Here is a 21,863-nt window from a genome sequence, read left to right on the forward strand (position 1 = left end):
AGATTAGTCGCCCGCGACAAATTCAGTGACGATTTCAGTGAAATTGCGCCGCCCCGTATGCCATCCCACCGGCGATTTACATTTTTGCCGGTGGGATGGCATTTCGGGGAGATTAGTCGCCCGCGAACAGGGAGATTTGTCGCGGGCGACTAAACTCCCCGTGTGCCAGAGCCCTAAAAAGTAAGCATTGTTGGAATTTGGACCTCTCGTGTGCTCTCAGGGTGGGCAAAATGCCTTTCTTTGCCTGTCGTCACTAACCATAGGAAACATGGGAAGTTACATTCTCGAAATGGGATACAGAAATTTGCACTGCTTGTTCATTTCTGCTGGATACCATTAGCCACAGGCAGAGCATTTTTCATGCTAGCCTATGGAAAGGGGTGACAGGAAATAACAGGGGTATTGAAGACTGAGGTTCTCCTGACATTACCAGAGCAGTCAAAATGTGATGTTTTCCATAGCCCTAAAGCAAGGTAACCTATTATTTTCTCCTACTTCCATGTAACTGGAGGAGTCGCAAGCCAGACTTGGATTTCTTACTATTGAGTGCTATTATGAAATTGATATTGGGAACTGCTATCTTGCTAGTTTTCCATTGTTCTGCTGATCGGCTGCTGGGAGGGGGGTGATATCACTCTAACATGCAGCTCAGCAGTAAAGTGTGACTAAAGTTTATCAGAGCACAGGTTACATGGCTGTGGCACCCTGTGAAATTTTGAAAATTAAATATAAAAAAAATACAGTGTTTTTGAAAAATGGATCTCAATGCAGGATTCTGCTGGAGAAGCTCTACTAACTGATGAGTTTTGAAAAAAATGTTTTTACCATGACAGTATACCTTTAACATAGTTACACAGGGTTGAAAAAAGACCAGAGTCCATCAAGTTCAACCCTTCCAAGTAAACCCAGCACACACAACCTATACTTACCAATCTATACACTCACATACATAAACAATATATATAACTACTAATACTAACTGTAAATATTAGTATCACAATAGCCTTGGATAATATGCTTGTTCAAGAACTCATCCAGGCCCCTCTTAAAGGCATTAACAGAATCTGCCATTACCACATCACTAGAAAGGGCATTCCACAGCCTCACTGCCCTCACTGTGAAAAACCATCTATGCTGCATTACACACTGTTTTCAGGCACAAAGGTTCCTGGGGTTCCCTGAGGTTTAGGGTAGAGCCATTATCTCAGGAGTTAGTTCCCTATTGTAAGAAGAAATTATCCCATCACTGTTTTCTCTATTGCATGCTTCCATCCTACTGCCTGCAATCTAGTGCTGATCATTTGGGTCTCATTTAAGTCTACGAAAGTCTGTTGTGCATTACATTAGAATGCAAATATGTTTCATACTACAAATTCCTTCTCTACATACTTTCATTCATCCATATGAACAATGCTGCCATGCTGTTTGTGGCATATATGAAAACTTTCCATAAACTATGAAAGCTCTACTTTTTACAACATTTTGTGTACATTTTATTTACATTTTCTTCTTATTTTTCACATTTATTGCAATTAGGTCATAGTTTAAATCATATGGTAATATTACATTTCTGAAAACATCAGTGTACAGGTAAAACTGTCAAGTTAGGAAAGAGGAAACAGTAATATATGTATACAGGGGCAAATGCACTAAAATGCCATTTGAAGGTCAACACATGGCAAGACATTTGTTGTACAATCTGTCTGGAATTACCTAGTGCTTGTCATAAAGGTCATCACTCTAACACCTGGCTAGTGAAGAGCACAGGGTGTCTGAATGTTAATTTACACAGTGTATACTTAACAGCTTGTCTCACTCCACCTATAATCCTGTAAAATGCTAAGCTATTATGTTACAAGGCATTTTAAGGCAAGTGTTGCCCCTGGACAAGGAAACACAATTTCACTTTAAAGTCATTATCTCTACAGGTGTTCAAAACAAACAAAAGAATTAATACTGTCTTACCAAACAGCAACTCATTTAGAGTGAGATGCAGTCTAGTCATAGAAGACCCATGGTTATACCTTGAATGTAATTGTGGTTTAACAAAAGAATGCTATTCAGTAGATCAGTCATGGTTCTGGCACACCTACATCTGAAACATCTCCAAAACTGATTATGTTAAATAAAAGAAAAATTCAAACCACAATTAGTGCCAGAAGGAAAAGCAGTGAAAGACACAACAATGTACCTTACCACATTTACTTTGCTTGTTCTTCTACATACTGATAATAAAATTATCAATTACTAATTTCCATTTATGAACTACATCAATATAAATATGATACGTTTATTGTTGCATATATCGAAAAGTAAATGCACAAACCTCTACATTTGTTTCAATTTTTCTGTATTTTGGAGTGCACTATGTATACAGGCAATAATATGCCTGTTAGTGAGATACTATCGGGCACATTAGCATCATCCCCAAATGTCCCTCTTTTAATTTTAGTCACCCATCCTTTTTATTTTTAAAAAATGTATTTTCTTTGTTTTGCTAAGCTTTGTCCAGTTTCATAATCCAGTGTAGTAAACAATGTGTTTGTTAGTAGAGTCTTTTATAATGACTGCTGGAATCTCAAACAAAAAGCAAAACAGAACTGCTGCTTTGGGAAAGGAATGAAAAGGACCCAACAGTTTGATTAGCTCATCTAGAAAACCGAGCAGAAAACCGGCAATATTTTTTAATTTAATATTTCCACAATTACTATAATTTATGACATTTCATCTTGTTTTTTAGGCCTTAGGCTAATGTCAGACGAGTCGTCTGGCGTATATTTTCGGCAAGCGGCGCCAGTCGACTCGTCTAACATTAGCCTTAGTTTTCCTGGGATGTTCCGAACCCTAGAACTTTTTGTGTGATTCAGATACAGGTGTGTTCAGCCAAATCTAATTTGAACCCTTAGGAGCTGATTCATCAAAGTTCTAGTTCGAATTCCAAAATGGGTAAAATTCGGATTAGATTCTATAATTTCTGCTGATCACAAATGTCACAAAAATGCTTACGAAAAAATCGTATTAGTCACGATAATATCATATTGGCGATCCGAAAGTCATGAAATTTTCATATCCGGACGATTGTAAATGGCGGAAAACCTTTCTGACTTTGATCCTTCTGTGCATGTTTTTGGAAGCCTCCCATATGACCCAATGGCACTCTGCAGCTCCAACCTGAATAATTTTTTATGCACAGTACGAAAAAGTTGCGCAAAAAATCGGCAAAAATACGCAAGGTACAAAAACTTCGGAGGCAATCGTACTTTGATAAATGGGCCCCTTAATGTCATATCATTTTAACATTTTGCATGACTGATGCAATGTATTTTTTTCTTTTCTACTTTAAATATGCAAGAGATCAATTTTGCATCAGTATTTAGCCAAATGTTTTATTAGAGATGTAGCGAACTGTTTGCCGGAGAACTAATTCGCATGAAAATCGGGTGTTCGCAAGTTCGCGAACTTTTAGCGATGTTCGCAATTTTGGGTTCGCCTTAGCTGGAGCCAAATTTTGACCTCTCACCAATGAGCCAGCAGATACATGGCAGCCAATCAGGCAGCTCTCCCTCCTGGACCACCCCCGGACCACTCCCTTCCATATATAAACCGAAGCCCAGCAGCCATTTTACGTTCTGCTTGTGTGTGCTTGATGAGTTAGCATAGGAGAGAGCTGTGCAGGGATTTGAGGGACAGTTTAGGTAGCTTTGCTGACTAGTAATCTACTTTCTACTGCTCTGTATGTAGCTGCTGGGACAGCTGTCCTGCTGATCTCATCTGCTGTAACCCAATAGTCCTGTTATTCATAGTAGTGCACCAAACACGTTACTTATATATATATATATATATATTCCGTATCCACAACTGCGGCGTTTTGTCTTTGCGTATGAACCGGCTGTAACCTTTACACGACTTGATTGGCATGTAGACGCCGGACATTTTAAAGCAGTTTATTACACAAGTTTAGAAATGTAGTGTGATTTCTGCCCTTTACAGCACAAAACGCAACGCTGTGTCAACAACGTATTTTTCAGAGAAATTTTTGCCCTTGATCCCCCTCCTGCATGCCACTGTCCAGGTCGTGGCACCCTTTAAACAACTTTAAAATCAGTTTTCTGGCCAGAAATTGCTTTTCTAGTTTTTAAAGTTCGCCTTCTCATTGAAGTCTATGGGGTTCGCAAAGTTCGCAAAAGTTCGCACTTTTTGGCGGAAGTTCGCGAACGGGTTCGCAAACTTTTTTTGTGAGGTTCGCTACATCTCTATGTTTTATTAGAGGATTTAGTATTTGACTAGTATTCAAAGACTTACCATTGGAGAAAATACATCTTAAAAAATGGTTTCTTTTGTAAATATTAAATAAACACATCCAACCAAATATCAGGGATCTAATGAGAGGAACATGGGCCCTGGTGTGGACACTTTTTGTCATCTATTGACCGCAAGTTCCCTAAACCATTGTATGTGTGATTTGGTCCATTTTTTACCTTCAGGAAAATTATGTATTATTCTGTGCCCATAATAATTTCCCAACTTCCCATGTCCCTTGTATAGTTGCAATACTGAAGGAAAAAGTTAATTATCTTTGTGTCCTCCAGATCCCCTGGTCAACAAGGACGTTCCTCTCCTTCACACTAATAGGGCAACCACAGCAAGTAAGAAAGGAGCCAGATATTGAGAAAAAGATTTAACATTTCCTCCTCACTCATGGAAGTCTTATGGCTCTCCTTAACCCCCTAGTCTTATAGTGGTAACTTGGATTGTTATTATTAACATTTATTTATAAAGCACCAACATATGTTATGAATTAACATTCATAACATATATAACAACCAATAATTATACAAGAGGTAAAGAGGGAGCTTACAATCTATAAGATTCTCTGCAATAGTAGAAAAAAGTCATCACAACATCCATGCTACAAAATTCGGCATGCAGGGAGTCTGCTTAAACCCTTGCTTTGCCAACCAGATACAGCCATTTTAATGTTGCTATTAAATTGATACAGATAGTGACTGAATGGATTGTAATCAATGGATTAATTACAGGCTCCAGATCCGAGTGCTAAGACAATATTTTAAAAGCATTATTAGCAGGAATTGATCCTTCTTTACATTTTCACTAAATAATACTGCAACTTAATAATCTTTTCCCACACCTACAAAGTTCTGGATTTTAAGCAATATGATGATGTCATTCCATGTGCTAAAGAGATATTCCAAACTTATGTCAGATAAAACATCTATATTATGGGATTTATGACTATATAGGGAATACATGTGCTGATGCCACGCTTTGGTCTAATGTTGGAAAGAGCCTACAAATGTTTGTTTTTTTTATCTTATAAGTGGTGGTATATTTACTACTTTGCATTTTCCTAAATGTGGAAAATGTGTTCACGATCACGACAATGATAAATGCTGAATTTCCCTGATATTTTTCATTTCCACATATTGTGTAGAAGTGACAGATCCTGTGTTGTGTATTATACTTATAGGGGACATGAAATGAAGCACACGCATGTTACACGGCACACTATGCATTTCTTCATCGCTCAGCAATGTAAAATATGATAGTACAGTATGTTACAAGTTGAAAAAAAAATAGTTAGTAGTTTGTTAAAACAATTAGGCGTATTTTCCAACCCCCAAATGACCCCATTTATAACTCTTCAAAAGTAAAATGGTTTCTTTACTTGATTTTCTTTTTACTTTCTGCCACCAGCTCCAAGAACTGTTTTATGTGATTGTTAGCTGCTTCCAGAATTGCTGGATAAGCTTACATGACCATTTCCACCTCCAACATATGAATAATAATCTTGGACAGGTGTGGTTAATGCTTAACATGCTTTGATGAACATTTGACTGAGATCAGAATTGACTCCTCACACCACAACAGACATAGTAATTAAATCCACACCCTGTATAGCTAATAATTTAGATGTATAATGCATACCTGACTATAAACAATTGCGATCTGCAGCATGCTTCTAAATTAACTACTAGCTAGCCATGCAAGATGTAGATTTATTACGTTTTCATGATAGATGGTAAGGGGTGGCACATACTCCTTAGGGCTCTGGTACATGGGGAGATTAGTCGCCCGCGACAAATCTCCCTTGTTGCGGGCGACTAATCTCCCCGAAATGACGTCCCACTGGCAAAAATGTAAATCGCCAGTGGGATGGCATACAGGATGGCAGCGCAAGTATATTTTCGCCCGTGGGATGTCTTATCGGGGAGTTTAGTCGCCCGCAACAAGGGAGATTTGACGCGGGCGACTAAACTCCTTCGTGTGCCAGAGCCCTTACTGGTGGTTGCTTTGCATCTCTGTCTTTATAGATGTAAGCAGAGGGACTTGTTTGGATTACATTTAGATTGTTTGGGCTGTATTTTCTAGTCATGGCTGCATACATGATTGGTTACGCTTTCATGCAGGTCTAATCCTCACTGAACTAAGACTGAACCAAATGGCTTGCAATGCAAAAAGTATATATATATTAGAAAGGCATATACAGGCATGTATTTGCAGTGAATTTCCGCGTTTCTTCATTGGTGGATTTTTTCATAAAATGGGTGCAAAAATTTGTTGCCAATTATTTGACGCACGTCATTTTTGCATTTTGCAATTTTCTCAAAACTTTTCAAAGTTTCGCTAATTTTTTGAAGAAGCAATCCAGGACAGATTTGCTCATAACTACATATTTAACATTATTAAAAATGAAAAGTAAAGAATTCCCTACTGTGGTATATATAAATAAACATGTACATGGAACATTTGCTTTTTTTTATGCATATTTGTATCTAGTAACAAGTTTGGCTTTGCCTTTTGCATGTTCCAACTCATGTAAGCCTGAAAATAGCATTATGATAAGGGTGTTTTACACAGCTTACAGTTTAGCTATAGATTTGCTACAAGGTTTCAAGGTGTCAAATGTGAATAGCTGAAATGTGAAATGTGTCTTTAAAAATATAACAAGAAACAAGAATTTTCTATTTGCCTTCCAACACAATTGCGCATAAATGTATTACTTAGGTGTACTATACAATACACAGAACAAGGAAAGCCTGTATTTAAACACAATAGTACTCCTGTTCACTGGATTATTCATTAAGATATGGATTGAGCAGCAATTTAAATTTAGCAGCAATTCTAGTTATGGGTTATGCTTACTGAATATAATAGGATACTTAGGGGCACATTTACTTACTCACGATCGTTCCGACAGCGTCCGAATGCGTTTTTTTCGTAATGATCGGTATGTTGCGATTTTTCGGAAAATTGTCGCGACTTTTTTGGAGCCATTACGAATGTTTTGCAAAATGACGTGACTTTTTCGTAGCCGTTACGAATTGCGCGAAAAGTCGCGACTTTTTCGCAGCTTTCGCGTCGAGTACGAAAGATTCGCATTCATTCAAGCTTCAATATGGTGACTTTTCTTGGGCCAGGTAGGAGCTGCAGGGTGCCATTGAGTCCTATGGGAGGCTTCCAAAATCATGCTAAGTCTGAAAGTTTCGCCCGCCGCTTACGAGCGCTCAATACGAAAAAGTCGTGACAAGATATGAGCGAATCGTAATGGCTATGAAAATTTTGCGCAAGTTGTATTGGTTACGAAAAAGTCGCGACAATTTCCGAAAAGTCGTAAATGCGACGAAAAAATCGCAAAAAATACGAAAAAGTCGCAAAATGTTCGTTTTCCAATCTGAATTTTTCCAATTCGGATTCGAATTCGTGTCTTAGTAAATCAGCCCCTTAGTTTATATTTTCTACATTGTCTAGTTACCATAAACGTGACAGTAATGCATGTTTATATATCTCTTAGAAAATGAAATCACTAAATCTATGTTCTACCCTGCTTAGGCAATGCCTGAATCCACAGAAACTGTAAACCTTGGAAACCCTCCCCATCCATCTGTTAGAGTCCTCTTTTACTGTAATAATTGATTATTACATACATTTGTGTGAGCTGCCATTTTGCTCATTTTTTAAGCCAAAGCAAAAAGTATCATCACTATTTTTTTTAAAACCTGTGTTAATTTTTTCACATCCTCTTTGTAATCTCTTTCAAGCATGGCTTTCTAATCTTCTGTTTTATTCTCTAAAATGTACAGTCTAAACCCTTGTTCCCTAAGCCCCCTGCCTTTTCTAATATAATTGGAAAGTGAATGTAACTTGCTGTATGTCTATGAAGATTCTCATTCATCCAGGTCATGATATACAGTATCTTGCAGAACTTGCTGAGACAATAATGAATGATGATGTTTCATGGTCAGCAATAGCAAAAGCACTATCTTTATGTTGAGGAATGATGCCATGGTTGCAACAGAGATAGAATTTCCTCAACGCAGACAAATAGCAACTCCTAATGTTCTCATAAAAGCAAATGATTCACCAAAGGCCTTATTTGCCTTCTACTTTGAAACATAGGCTTGCAGAACACCTATTTTTTGCATTTCATTATTAAAAAGTAGGCTCTAAGGGTTGTGGCACACGGGGGAGATTAGTCGCCTGCAACAAATCTCCCTTGTCATGGGCAACTAATCTCCCCGAAATGCCATCCCACCGGTGATTTACATTTTCGCCAGTGGGATGGCATTTTGGGGAGATTAGTCGCCCGCGACAAGGGAGATTTGTCGAGGGCGACTAATCTCCCCGTGTGTCACAGCCCTAAGAGTTGTCGGAGTTCTAATGTTACTGGCAAAGCAAGGCAATAACTACAAGGTGTTCAGAGGTTGTGACCACACAGTCCAAGCACCCAAGGGGCCCATGGCCACAAATTATTCCATCTTTTTCAACAGAAGCTAACACTAAAAATCACTCTGAAGAGCCCACAAAACATTGAATACCTTGGTGAATACCTTGGTTAAAGAAAATGGGTGGATAGAGGGTGTGGGATTAAAACAATGGCACTGATTTAGATTAAGGGCATAATTACTGTGGGCCACAATACACCCAAGTTAAAACATACAAATCCTTAGCCACAAGAGATACTGTAATATGGATATGAATTGCAAATGTAAACCATTGCATGAAATGTCAAAAAAATATTATATTAACAATTCATCTCAGAGATGCTGTATTTTACACTGAGCTAATATAGTTCTGATTTTTTGTTGGAAAAAACAAATATAAATCACCTATCAATGATATATATGTCATATATATAATGCAGGCCCACACATGGAATCACTCACACACATTGCATGGAAGTTTTTCTCAGATGGGCGTGGCCAGAGAAGCATTATAAAATATTTAGAAAAAAAATAAGCCCCGCCAATGGCAGGGAAATTGATCTAGCATGGTTTATATCAGTAATTTCACACATGTGAAATGTCTTTAGCCACAAAATAAATGTACACATTGTGGCTCCTAATATAATTGTACATAACAATCCCAAATGTAAGAATTCATCCACATTTGCACAGTATGCATGTATAAGGCACACTAAAGCTCAATATATTATTTTCTCTTTGTATTTATCCAAAATAAATAAAAAAGAAGAATGCATTATTAGTTTCTTATTGCTTTTGTCTTTTAGTTTCAGCAAGCTAAACTATGAAGGTCCCACAATCTCAATTATTGAGTTCATGTTGAGCATAGGTGTTTATTAACACTTTAAAATAAAAATGTTATGTATTTGAGGGGATCTAAACACACTTTACTCAAAACACTTTATTCCGTTGCTGCTGGACTACAAATGTCAGTATACTTACTAGATTCTCTAGGTTTGAAGAATGCTTTGTATTCTTAAAGTGATATTGCTTGATAAAACTATTTGCCATCTCAGGGTCCAGTTGAGACATTTACAAGATAGACCGGGAGCTATGGCCTTATTGGCCAGAGACCATGCCTGCCATAGCGCCGTAAGCATCATTCTTATTAAGGAATTCTTTTGCATTTGAAATTATATGGTCATCTTCTTAAACATGTTAAGACCACATTTTATTATTAGATAGGAAACAGGGTGAGACAGATTTTTATTGTAAATGAAAGACAATTTAGATTTAATGAACAGAACTTCATAAATCAAATCTATAACAGGCAGACTCCAGTTTGTGTTTCTGTTGGTTTTTATTCAAGTCTAAAAAATGTGTTGCTCACAGTGAGTCATGTGTCTTATGTCCAAATAATTACCAATGTCTGGCAGAAGCACACCATAAATATGCAATACTATTTTATACACATTCTTTACAATATACTATTTGCTCTACCACTAAGTTTTTATTGGACATTCTATCATCCTTTAGTTTCTAAAGCAGCAACATTCCATAGCAAGCTAAACAGTGTAGCGGAAACAGAAAATATGTCTAAGTGCAGTGTTTTATGTAAGTATTAATATGTTTTACAAATCCCCCATCTTACATCTTGCATTAAGGGCCCCTCCACACAAACAAAATACAGCATCTCTTACTGCGCGGGCCGCATAAAGGCAAACTATAGAGAAAGTAGATTCTACAACTGTTGGGGGCTTAAGCTGGCCATACACGTGGCGATCTGACGATGTTTCGTGCGACCATCAGTCGCACTAAACATCGTCAGATCTGCCACACACCATTCAGGGCTGAATCGGCAGGTAAGGAGGTAGAAACAATAGGATTTCTACCTCCTTCTGCCGATTCAGCGCTGAAGGGAGAATTTTCAAACTGGTCCAATCGGCAGCAGCTTCCTGTGATATCGGTCGACTCGCCAACATACCATTCACACACTGAATATCGTACGAAACGAGGTTTCGTACGATATTATCGGTGCGTGTATGGCCACCTTTAGTGGGGCACTGATTAACCAGCAGTTTCATCAAAAATTCCTTGTTCACAAAGAGTAAGGGTGAGACAGCAAGTGATAAAATAAATCTCTGAATAAAGCTGGCTATACACAGCAATATCTGCTTCTTTAGTGAGGTTGACAAATGAACATTTGTCACATGAAAGATCATCTGCAGAGACCTGCCAGACAAGGACCACATCAGTGCTCAAATGCATTCCTTGTCGGACAGGATTTTTAAACCTTACAATTGATATATTACTGGTTTCCAGCCATACATCAGTCAGGTAGGCCCATCGGTGGGCCCATACATGGGCCAATAGGTTTCAGTCAACAGTTTTTATTGGCATCTGTATAGCCACCTTAAAGGTATACTGTCATAAAACATGTTGTATTTAAAACACATCAGTTAACAGAGCTTCTTCAGCAGAATCCTGCATTGAAATCCATTTTTTAAAAGCGCAGACAGATTTTTTTAATTTTGAAATTTCACATGGGGCTAACCATATTCTTCATTTTCCAGGGTGCCACAGCCATGTAACTCTGATAAACTTTAGTCACACTTTACAAGTTGGAGTGATATCACCCCCCCTTACCAGCAGTCAATCAGCTGAACAATGAGAAGGTAGCAAGATAGCAGCTCCCAGTAGATATCAGAATAGCACTCGACAGTAAGAAATCCAAGTCCTGCTTGGGACTCCTCCAGTTACATGGGAATAGGAGAAGCAATAGGTTACCTAAAGCAGTTGTAATGTGTAGTGCTGGCACTATGCACTGAAATGGCTGCCTACACCTCAATATTACAACTAAAAAAAATAAATTTGTTGGTTTAAGAACAAAATTTTAAATGGTAGAGTGAATAATTTGCTATGTAAACATTGTAATTTAGAAATAAAAAGTACACCATAAAAATCATAACAGATCCCTTTAAGGCTAATGGCAGACAGGGAGTTTTGTTGCCCACTGTTAAATCTGTGCTACTACGGGTGATGACTCTCACTAAAATGCTGACGAGGAAACTTCAGGCGACTTCAGGAAAAAAATGCCACGTATGTTTTCCCCACCAGCAATTTACTCTGTTTTGGGAGAATTTGTTTCCCACGGTAGTGTAGATTTAACCGCAGGCAAGTCTCTCTGTCTGCCATCACTCTAACAATCCAAGAGTATATAGCCTAAATGGGGGAGAGAAAAATGGGTTACAACCCTAAAAACCCTAAAAAGTTTCTTATCTTGTTCATACCCACTGCCACAAGCAACTTATTTTCAGAGGCAAAAATATTAGATATCTATTGAAGCTTTGCCTACTCCTGTGGATAGTGGGGTATAGATTATTATAACATATATAGCACCAATATATTCTGCTAATTTGATATATCATGTACATCAGACCCTGGCCCTTGGAATTGTACAATCAGGTCCCTATCATATATGCTATGATTGATTTTATCAGGAATCGGTTTTGTGTGTTTTTGGAGTAAACAGAGGCAAACATGAAAGCTTATGGAAGTCATAGCTTGCCCTAACTAGAATTGAATCTAGGACTTCAGCGCTGGAAGGCAGCAATGCTAACCACTACACCATAGATAACTTCCTTTCAGCAACAAAGAGACCAAAATACTTCTAAGGGCTCTGGCACACGGGGAGATTAGTCACCCGCGGCAAAACTCCCTGTTCGCGGGCGACCTATCTCCCTGAGTTGCCATCACCTGCCATCCCACAGGCGAAAATGTAAGTCGCCGGTGGGATGGCACACCCGGCGGCACGATTTCGGCAAATCGCCGAAAAAGCCCCGCGAGGCAACTAGTCAGATTAGAGTCACAAGTGTCAGATATGAAAGTCACTGGGAGCTATGCAAGTAAGGTTTCTCTAATAACATTCTCTCATGAAATCCATGGGAAGGTGGGCCATTCGGTGCGTGTATGGTATGTCGGCGAGTCGACCGATATCGCAGGAAGCTGCTGATATCGGCCGACTCGCCGATCGGACCAGTTGGAAAATTTTGATTGGGCGCCATAGAAGGCGCCTGACCAAAATCGCCCTTCAGCGCTGAATCGGCAGAAGGAGGTAGAAATCCTATTGTTTCTACCTCCTTACCTGCCGATTCAGCCCTGAATGGTGTGTGGCGGATCTGGCGATGTTTCGTTCGACCGATGGTCGCACGAAACATCGTCAGATCGCCATGTGTATGGCCAGCTTTACCTTGCTCTTCCTCCGTACAGATAAAAACAGGAAGAGAATCAGCCCTTCTGCTGGCTTCAGCCTTCTTCTGTGACTACACCGGTGGCACTGAATTGGCCCAGATGAGGGCAGAGCAGGTTTCAGTGCTGAAATGCATACTCGCATTGAAAATGTGCTAATTAGTATGTTGGTTATATTAATGGAATGACTGATTGCCTATATAGAGGGAAATTCCTTTTTTTGTCATTTCTATTTTGCCACAAAACTAAACAATTATTTTCTTATATGGTGTAACATACTCTTCTGGTTACTAATGGGTTAAATCATGTCATTTAAAGTATTCTGGCTATGGGGGGGGGGGGTTGTTTAAACAACACAATCATCTGTTTAACTAATCCAAACAAAGACAGTTCCAGGGACAAGTGGGAAGTGAGATAACAGACAGACTCTGCTGGGAAGATAAGATGGGAAATAGATCAGTAAAGATTCATTTATAACCCTTTATTTGAATGTAATAGTATTACCACAGATTTCTAGACACCAATATATTTTGCAGTCTATCAGTCGTAATGTCTGTTTTTATCAATGTATCTAAGGGCTCTGGCACACGGGGAGATTAGTCGCCCGCGACAAATCTCCCTGTTCGCGGGCGACTAATCTACCTGGATTGCCATCCCACCGCGAGGCAACTTCGGCGATTTGCCGAAATCGCCTGCGGAGCATGTGCCATCCCACTGGCGACTTACATTTTCGCTGGTGGGATGGCAATCCGGGGAGATTAGTCGCCCGCGAACAGGGAGATTTGTCGTGGGCGAATAATCTCCCTGTGTGCCAGAGCCCTTAGATACATTGATAAAAACAGACATGCAAGATAGACTGCAAAATATATTGGTGTCTAGAAATCTGTGGTAATCCCTTGTCACGGGCGACTAATCTCCCCGTGTGCCAGAGCCCTTCAAGACAAAACACACATAATAGTAATACAGATTATTATAAATAACAGCACTACATAAAACTAGTTTTATCTACGCAACACTCCTGGACATAAGGCTATGACAAACAGAGCTAATTGCAGCTACAAAACACTGGAAAATATCTTGCCTTTGACAATACTGAGAATTGTCTTTTCTAAAGCACATGTAGAGACAATTATTAGCATTGTCTATTTTGTAGCCACGACAAGTAGCTCCGTGTGTCATAGCTCTAAGGGCTCTGGCACACGGGGAACATTAGTCGCCCGCGATTAACTCCCTGTTCGCGGGCGACTAATCTCCCCAAGTTGCCTAGCCCTGCCATCCCACCGGCGAACATGTAAGTCGCCGGCGGGATGGCAGACGCAGCGGGGCGATTTCCGGAAGTCGCCGAAAAAGACTCGCGAGTCTTTTTCGGCGATTTGCGCGAAATCGCGCCGCCGCGTCTGCCATCCCGCCGGCGACTTACATGTTCGCCGGTGGGATGGCAGGGCTAGGCAACTTGGGGAGATTAGTCGCCCGCGAACAGGGAGTTAATCGCGGGCGACTAATCTTCCCCGTGTGCCAGAGCCCTAATGCTTATGGCACACAGGAGATTTGTCGCCCATGGTTAAGGGCTCTGGCACATGAGGGAGATTAGTCACCCACGACAAATCTCGCTTGTTGCTGGCGACTAATCTCCCCTATATGAAATCCCACCAGCGAAAAATGTAAATAGCCGGTAGGATGGCATACGCGTATGCCATCCCACCAGCAATTTACATTTTCGCCAGTGGGATGTCATATAGGGGAGATTAGTCGTCAGCACATACCTTGCACTGCAATCCAGTCTTTATACTTCATACAGCGGTACATATAAGGGTGATGGCACAGGAGGCGTCACTTTGTAATCTATAGGAAATCACTTTCTCTTGAAAATGGCAACATTTGCATAATTGTGTGAAATTTCCTAGTATTCTGCAATTATGTGACTTGAAGGACATCTATCATAAGAAAATTGTTTCTTGTAATGCAGCCTGCACTCCATACTATTTTACCCAACATATTCTGCCCCCACAAGGGCTGGGGTTGCCACCTGATGTCACCCACCTCAGTTCCTGAAGTCACAAGCCCACCCCTTGCTTGAAATTTCTTTGACTTAAGGTCCCCATACACGGGCAGATCCGCTTGCTTGGCGATGTCGCCAAGCGAGCGTATCTTCTCCCGATATCCCCCACCTATGGGTGGGCGATATCGGTAGAATCCAGGGTAATTCGATCGTTTGGCCCTGGGCATAGGCAAAGTCGGTCCGGGGACCACATCAACAAGCCGATGCGGTCCCCGATCCAACTAGATTTTCTAACCTGCCTGACGATTTCAGGCCAGATACCGGTCGGGCAGGCCCGTCGGGAGTGCCTGTACATGGGCCGATTAGCTGCCGAATCGGTCCAAGGGGCCGATATCGGCAGCTACTATCGGCCCGTGTATGGGGACCTTAAAAGGTGCTTACCTGAAACAAGAGGAAGTGGATAGCCAGAAGTACTCCCTTTAAGCATTGTTTGAGCAATTCTCAATGTGACCACACATGCACAAATCGGCAGATTAGATTGTTGAATGAATTTGCAACCTACAGAGACCTGTTGTTTTATAAATATATTTTATTTATGCATTTATAAATACTGAGCCAATTTGCCCAGGGCAATAACCAATGTCAATCAGATGTGTGTCCTTATTGCTTTAACAGCAGCTGGCTGAATAAGCAAATCACTGATTGGTTACCTTGGAGTCCCACTTTCTATTTTTTTCTTGGGGGACCCAAATACGTTGCATTATTTGCTTTAGGAGAATCACTATAAAATCCGCTTATAATCAAAGTTTTTTTGGATCGTGACCCACATGGTAAAAAAATCCTTTATTTTGCACATATTGCCATTCCTTCCAATTGCCCTTGTATGAAACTCTGACTAGACTAGTCTTATAAACAGGAATGTTACTGAATGGCATATGACAGAATGTGGGCGCGGCGGCAGGTAGTGTCGGAAGCTAGTCCCACACAGGAAAGACATCCACAAATCGCCCATACCGAGGAAATTGTCAACATAGCTTTATCCAGCCAACAGTTAGTTAATCATATTAGTTTTATAGGCTCCGCCTACCAGCGCGCTGATTGGCCGATGCTCCTCCCGGCGCTTGGCTCTCCGCGTTCGCTCACACAGGCTGAGCAGTGGTTTCCAATGCACAGGAGGCGGACACGGTGGCCGCTCCCTGGTTCTCACTACTTCTCATAGGCTGAGAGGTGGAAATATCTGTGTGAAGTTAATGCAGTTTCTCTAAGCAAGGAAATCCCACCACAATTCTGGGATCTGCCGGCACAACAGTAGATGGTATTGCGCTCGTTTTCTAAAAGTTGCTGTGCGGGACAGATTGCCATATTACCTAGCTGTATGGATTATGGGATACTAATCATGACTCAGGTAAGATGCATGTGCTTCTGACACTGTGCATGACCGAACATGAGCAATGTGCTGCGAATACTGTTGCTTCTGCCCCTGACGCACTGTCATGTGCTTCCCTAATACTAAAGGGCAAGTTATGTGCTGGGCACAACTTTCGCTCCCCCTGTAAGAAATCAGTCAATGACTTGCTTTGTTGAGGGATTTAATGAGCTCTCTGGATGGGGACAGGAACCCATTGTCTGATCACTCAGATTATGCAAATAGGTCTTTGTCATTGACAATGCATGGATACTTGCCAACTGTCCTCAGTTCCATGGACTGTCTATTTGTATTTAATATGTCACTCTGGAAATGCCCATACCCTGGGTAATGTATTGTGGGTGACTGTATCAGTGTATGAGATACTCAACCTTTTATCATTTACTAGAGAAAGACATATGGTAGACTTGAAAGTTTGCAGAGTATACTAAGCCAGTATCTCCTTTTGTACGCTGTTTTTAACAGTTTTGTAAAACTTGCCAATTACTCAAAAAAATTTAAAAACCAATACTGTGACAAGACTGTTATTGCCAGTGCCTATAACCCACAGAGGTCCAGCCTTTGGTTGTACAACTTGTAGCATTCACTGACAGCTGAAGACGGGGCTATTTCTCAATAACATCTAGAGGCATGCAGGCTGTGAGACCCTTCTGTAAAATATAGTTATGAAACGAGAGCTGTATTGTATTAGGAATGATCATTGGGTGGATCATGTGCGCTGGACGCGGGGCCCTCTTGAAACAAGCCTCAGTAGGTGCACTGACCCAGCAGCAAAGTGTCACTGGGCATTTGTTTCAAATATTAGCAAATGTGTGCATGGAAAATGACTGTGACATGCAGAATGAATACATCTTTCACTGACACTGCAAACAGGGTTGTATGTCATGCTGAAAAGTCTCCTGCATAGCATAAAGTTTTGGGAAGGGCTCTCTTCACCTCTTGTATCGGTTATTGATTGCTTTATATGTTACTCTGTATGTCCAATGTATGAAACCCACTTATTGTACAGCGCTGCAGAATATGTTGGCGCTTTATAAATAAATGTTAATAATAAATGTTAATAATAAAATGTAAATAAGGGTAACAGACTGGACATTTCTGAACAATTTCTCGCATTCACAGACAAGCTCAGGTTGGACATCTCCTTTGGGAATGTTTCATTTAAACCCAAGAAATAAAATGGAGCATTTGCCTGTCATTAGATTCTGGGAGTTGTAGTTCCACAACAGTTAAAGTCTTTGGTACTAAATAGCTTTCAGCATGTAAATTCCTTCCTCTGTGTCAGTTTTGAAAATGTGAAACCTGAATTGAGCACTGTTCATTTTAAACCTCACTTGAAAAACTTTAAAAGAATGCAGTCTTCAGAATTTTCAATGCTCTTTCCCAGCAGGGAGGAAAAAAATAATGTGGGTTTTCTCCATAGTGCGTTACTGATCAGATATAATTTGCAGCACACCACCCTAGTGGCATGAGCATTTAATGTAAAAAGCTAAATGTGGGTAAGTGTTCCACAAGTAAAATGTATATTAGTTAATTAGTGGTTGGGCATTTACCCAGTAGGAAGCCTGGCATGCTGATTGTATTCGCTGTGTGCTTGCTTTGATCGCTTAGGTGGTTAATAGACAAGCAGGGTAACTATGGGAACCTCTGCTGTAGGTTAGTGGGAACAGAGGAGATGCAGTCAGTGGGGACAAAGGCTAGTTTGTTAATTTAGCATGTATAGGAAATCAAACAGGAGATTTTGTAAAGTTGGCAATGATTAATTTGCATGATGTTCTAGTAGTATAAGAAAAAGGGGGGGGGTATTGTAAAAAAGTGTCTTATAAAATGTATAAGCGCTTTTAACCAAGCCCCACAATTGTGCTTTGTCTTTTGTTATCAGGAGAACAAAGCAAGGCAAAATACATTTGTTTGAATTTGAGAAGTAAATATTTGAATATGTATGAGACTGTGAGTGAGTCAGATATAATTGTTTGTGCTCTGAATGTAGAATTTCCTTTGGTGCATTCATTGTTAGCTTTTTCGGTTGTTGTCCTTTATTTGTCTAACTCTCTCACAACTACTAATGGCAATAAAAGGTGTCATCAGAAAGTGTTACAGTTCACACTAGCCATTTTCACAAGATCATTATAGATCCCAGTCCGCTGCCTCCAATATGTCACTTAGATATCTTTCTGAAATCACTGACCATGTGATTTTCATATCTTATTGCTTTTATATTGCATGTCATCTGTAATTAATTTCAATATCTCTAATTTTAATAGTTTGTTGTTAGTTTGATTAAAGCGATCTATTTGTCATAGGAAATGAGGAAGTGACAATATACAGGGACTTGTAATTTAATCATCAACCCTCTGATCAGATGTCTTATTTGTGAATAATAAAGTTTATGCAGGTCCTTCTCCAAATAATAGTGCTGGTACTTTAAAATAAACTGTAAGATGTTTAATCTAACAACCTTTGAAGTTTCCTTTCAGTTTTATAAGCTGGAGGCAGGAAAGTGGCTTGTATCTGGTATCTTACAATTGCAATTTACCACAGAGGTCAGTGTATTTATGTGACCTATGGCCTGGTGGTGGTCACTGCTGTTGCATTGAAGTGGGATTAGGCCTTGTGCAAGGTGACCTTGAGTTAAGCCTTTGATCTTCCTTTTTCCACTGAAGCACAACAATCAGATTCTCACATTGGGTTGCACCAATATTGTTCTTTAGAAGTACACATAGTCTGACAGCTATTCAGAATGTATTGGTAAAAAATAATTACACTTGCATGCCTCTAGGGGTCAGCCTTAAAGCTTGTGAAAAGGATTGAGCAGCAACTGTTCTTCAGTAACTTCAGGAATTTTATTTGTTGATTTTGTGTTTTGTTATTTGGTTTAAATTGTCACTAAATTCTATTTTGCATTGTTTAGGTTTGTTAGGAATGTTTGTTAAAATGTGCGCCTGCAGCTTGTAGTTGTGTTGTTAATAGTAAGAAAAATTAAAGCCAGGAAAGTCTGAGAATTGTAAGAACACTAGGAAACAAGTGTTTTTCTTAACAGTTATTGTCCAACTGCTGTCATAAGACAACTGATTGATAGTACTAGTGTCTCTGTTACAGTAGCTTTTAGGATGCCTTTCTGTCTACCTTTCTACTTCACAATGTTTAAGGAAAACTCTAGTGGTTATAAGTTGTGAAGACAAAACTTTCCTAAAATGCATATTATTTGGGTCCCTTGTTAGCTTTTCTTGCTGGCACTGGTTAAGAGGCAGATCACCCATAAGGCATTTATAGATATTATAAGTTTTGCTAGAGACATGAAAACCTAACATTGCCCTTATGTTATCCATGTACAGGCGTTTGCACATTATTTGCCCTCAATGTGCAACTTGATAGAGCTGAATCAGAGAAAACAAAAACCTACTGTAGATATGAGAAATATTAAAGTATATATTTACTGACCTTTACATTGTGCTAATCTTTATAGCAGTGTTTTTGTAAATGTTTTGTCTTGGGTAGAACAGTGGCTTTTAAATGGGAAACTGATGATCATGGGCACTTCAATGTCATTAAGACTTTACTGCTGAGGAGCTATAAAGTTTAGGCCTCTGCATTAATATGAGTTATATATATATATATATAATGATAGTTGTCTTATGGAAATGCAATGCAATGATAACAGCTATTTCCAAGCCTGCAGTGAAGGGCATTTCAATTGCTGTGGTTCTCTATTAAGAGGACGTTAGCAGTCATTGAGGGAAAAATCTCCTTATGATTTGGGTGTATCAGTGATCACAGAAAATTATTGGTAGAGGAATAGAAAGTGAGGAACCTTCCCATCAATTACCAAATGATTGTGGCTATGTGAGATTTCAGTGTAAAGCTGTTCTAAGGCAAGTGCAATGTTGCTGTTAATGTAATCTAAATGAGGGCTCATTTTACATGTCTGGGAATAACATCTCACTTTAGAGCTCTAATATTAAATAATTTACTGTGAGCTTAAGAACAAATGGCACTTTCATGTTGAAGGAAAGTGTCAGATTTTACACAATCATAAAGCTTAGTGCTTCCTGGCTTTGAACAATAAACCCTGACACCTTATTACTGACACTAATCAGGCAGTTTTTATGATGGGTGGGAATCTGATAATTCTATTCATTTTCTTTTGTAACGTAGATGACTGGGTTTTGACATTTTTAATTAAAGGCAAATTAAACTCAGAGTGTGTTGTGTTTAAAAAAATATATCTGTCAAATATAATCTTGTTTCCCTTATAGGAAAAACATGTAAAATAAATACTGGGGCAGTCATGTAACCAGGTCTGGAACAATTTTAGTTTATTTTTTCAGCATGGCCTTAAAGTGAAGCTGGTTCTACATGAAAGTACCAGTCTTTCTGAAATTATTTTAACACTAGCAGATATATATGCAAATGTTTCAGTCCTGTCACAGAAATTGAGAGAGAAAATAATCATGTTGTCCTTCAGCTTCCTCAGCTTAGAACATAACACAATTAGGTCTAGTTATGCCTTATTTTTCTTGTGTTTTTTTCATACAGATTGGTGTTTTTTGGCGTTTTTTTCAGTGTTGACGCTCAGGAAGCCATGTTGACAGCAACTGCGAAAAACCTCTGTTTTTAGCCTTGAGGCATGTGCTTTGCAATATGTGATTATGTCTCTTGTTTGTCATGGAAATTGTAAATATAATTCCTTGTGATATTATTTTGTGATATTATTATAGATGTGCGTCACCAGCTTATTGTGTCGCTTTACGCATTGTATATAATAGGGATCTATTTATATGATAGCCACATTTGCTAACCCTGTTAAACCATTTTTTCTCTCAACTTTGACCCCAGGTTACAAAGCATACAAGTAGTACTACAGGTATGGGACCTGGGGAGTTTCCGGATAAGGGGTCTTTCCGTAATTTGTATCTCCTACCTTAAGTTTTCTAAAAAAAAATATTTAAACAGTAATTAAACCCACTAGGATTGTTTTGGCTCCAATAAGGATTAATTATATCTTAGTTGGGATCAAGTACAAGGTACTGTTTTATTATAACAGAGAAAAAGGAAATCATTTTTAAAAATGTGAATTATTTGATTATAATGGAGTCTATGGGAAATGGCCTTTCCGTAATTTGGAACTTTCTGGATAATGGGTTTTCCAAAAAAGGGGTCCGATAACTGTACTACTTTTGCAGTTTGTCAGATTCCATATGTGCTGGTAATCTCCATTTGCAAGGCTAATGTCCTATGTGATATTTCTTCTTTTGGCAAAAAAAAATGCTGGTGAAGAAAACACCACTACTGGGCTAGATTATGGCCCAAAAATACATACTGAAGTGTTTTTAGCTCAAAATTTGCCCTGGGTACACACAGGTGGATGCTCTTGTAAATATTGGCATTATGTTCCGGAAATAGCAGGTGATGGTCATGTTTTCTCCACCTGAATCTTTGCAAGGCAATATGGCACAGAAAATGTCACGTGACGTGAGTCTAGCTGGAG

The 21,863-nt window shown here is 39.4% G+C and overlaps 1 protein-coding gene across 3 annotated transcripts in view; it reads left to right on the plus strand.

Moving 5' to 3' along the window:
• mid1 (midline 1) overlaps positions 1-21,863 on the plus strand; it is a 197,961-nt gene that overhangs the window by 45,737 nt on the left and 130,361 nt on the right. For 2 of the 3 annotated variants that reach the window (XM_012956769.3, XM_012956768.3), the window contains exon 1: positions 16,074-16,354. The exons of the other annotated variant lie outside the window; for it this stretch is intronic. The gene's annotated coding sequence lies outside the window, so the exon portion shown is untranslated. Of the gene's footprint in view, positions 1-16,073; positions 16,355-21,863 lie in introns of those variants that run through there. 3 annotated transcript variants of the gene reach the window in all.

This window comes from Xenopus tropicalis, chromosome 2, assembly GCF_000004195.4.
Source record: "Xenopus tropicalis strain Nigerian chromosome 2, UCB_Xtro_10.0, whole genome shotgun sequence".
In the NCBI taxonomy this organism is placed as follows: Eukaryota; Metazoa; Chordata; class Amphibia; order Anura; family Pipidae; genus Xenopus; species Xenopus tropicalis.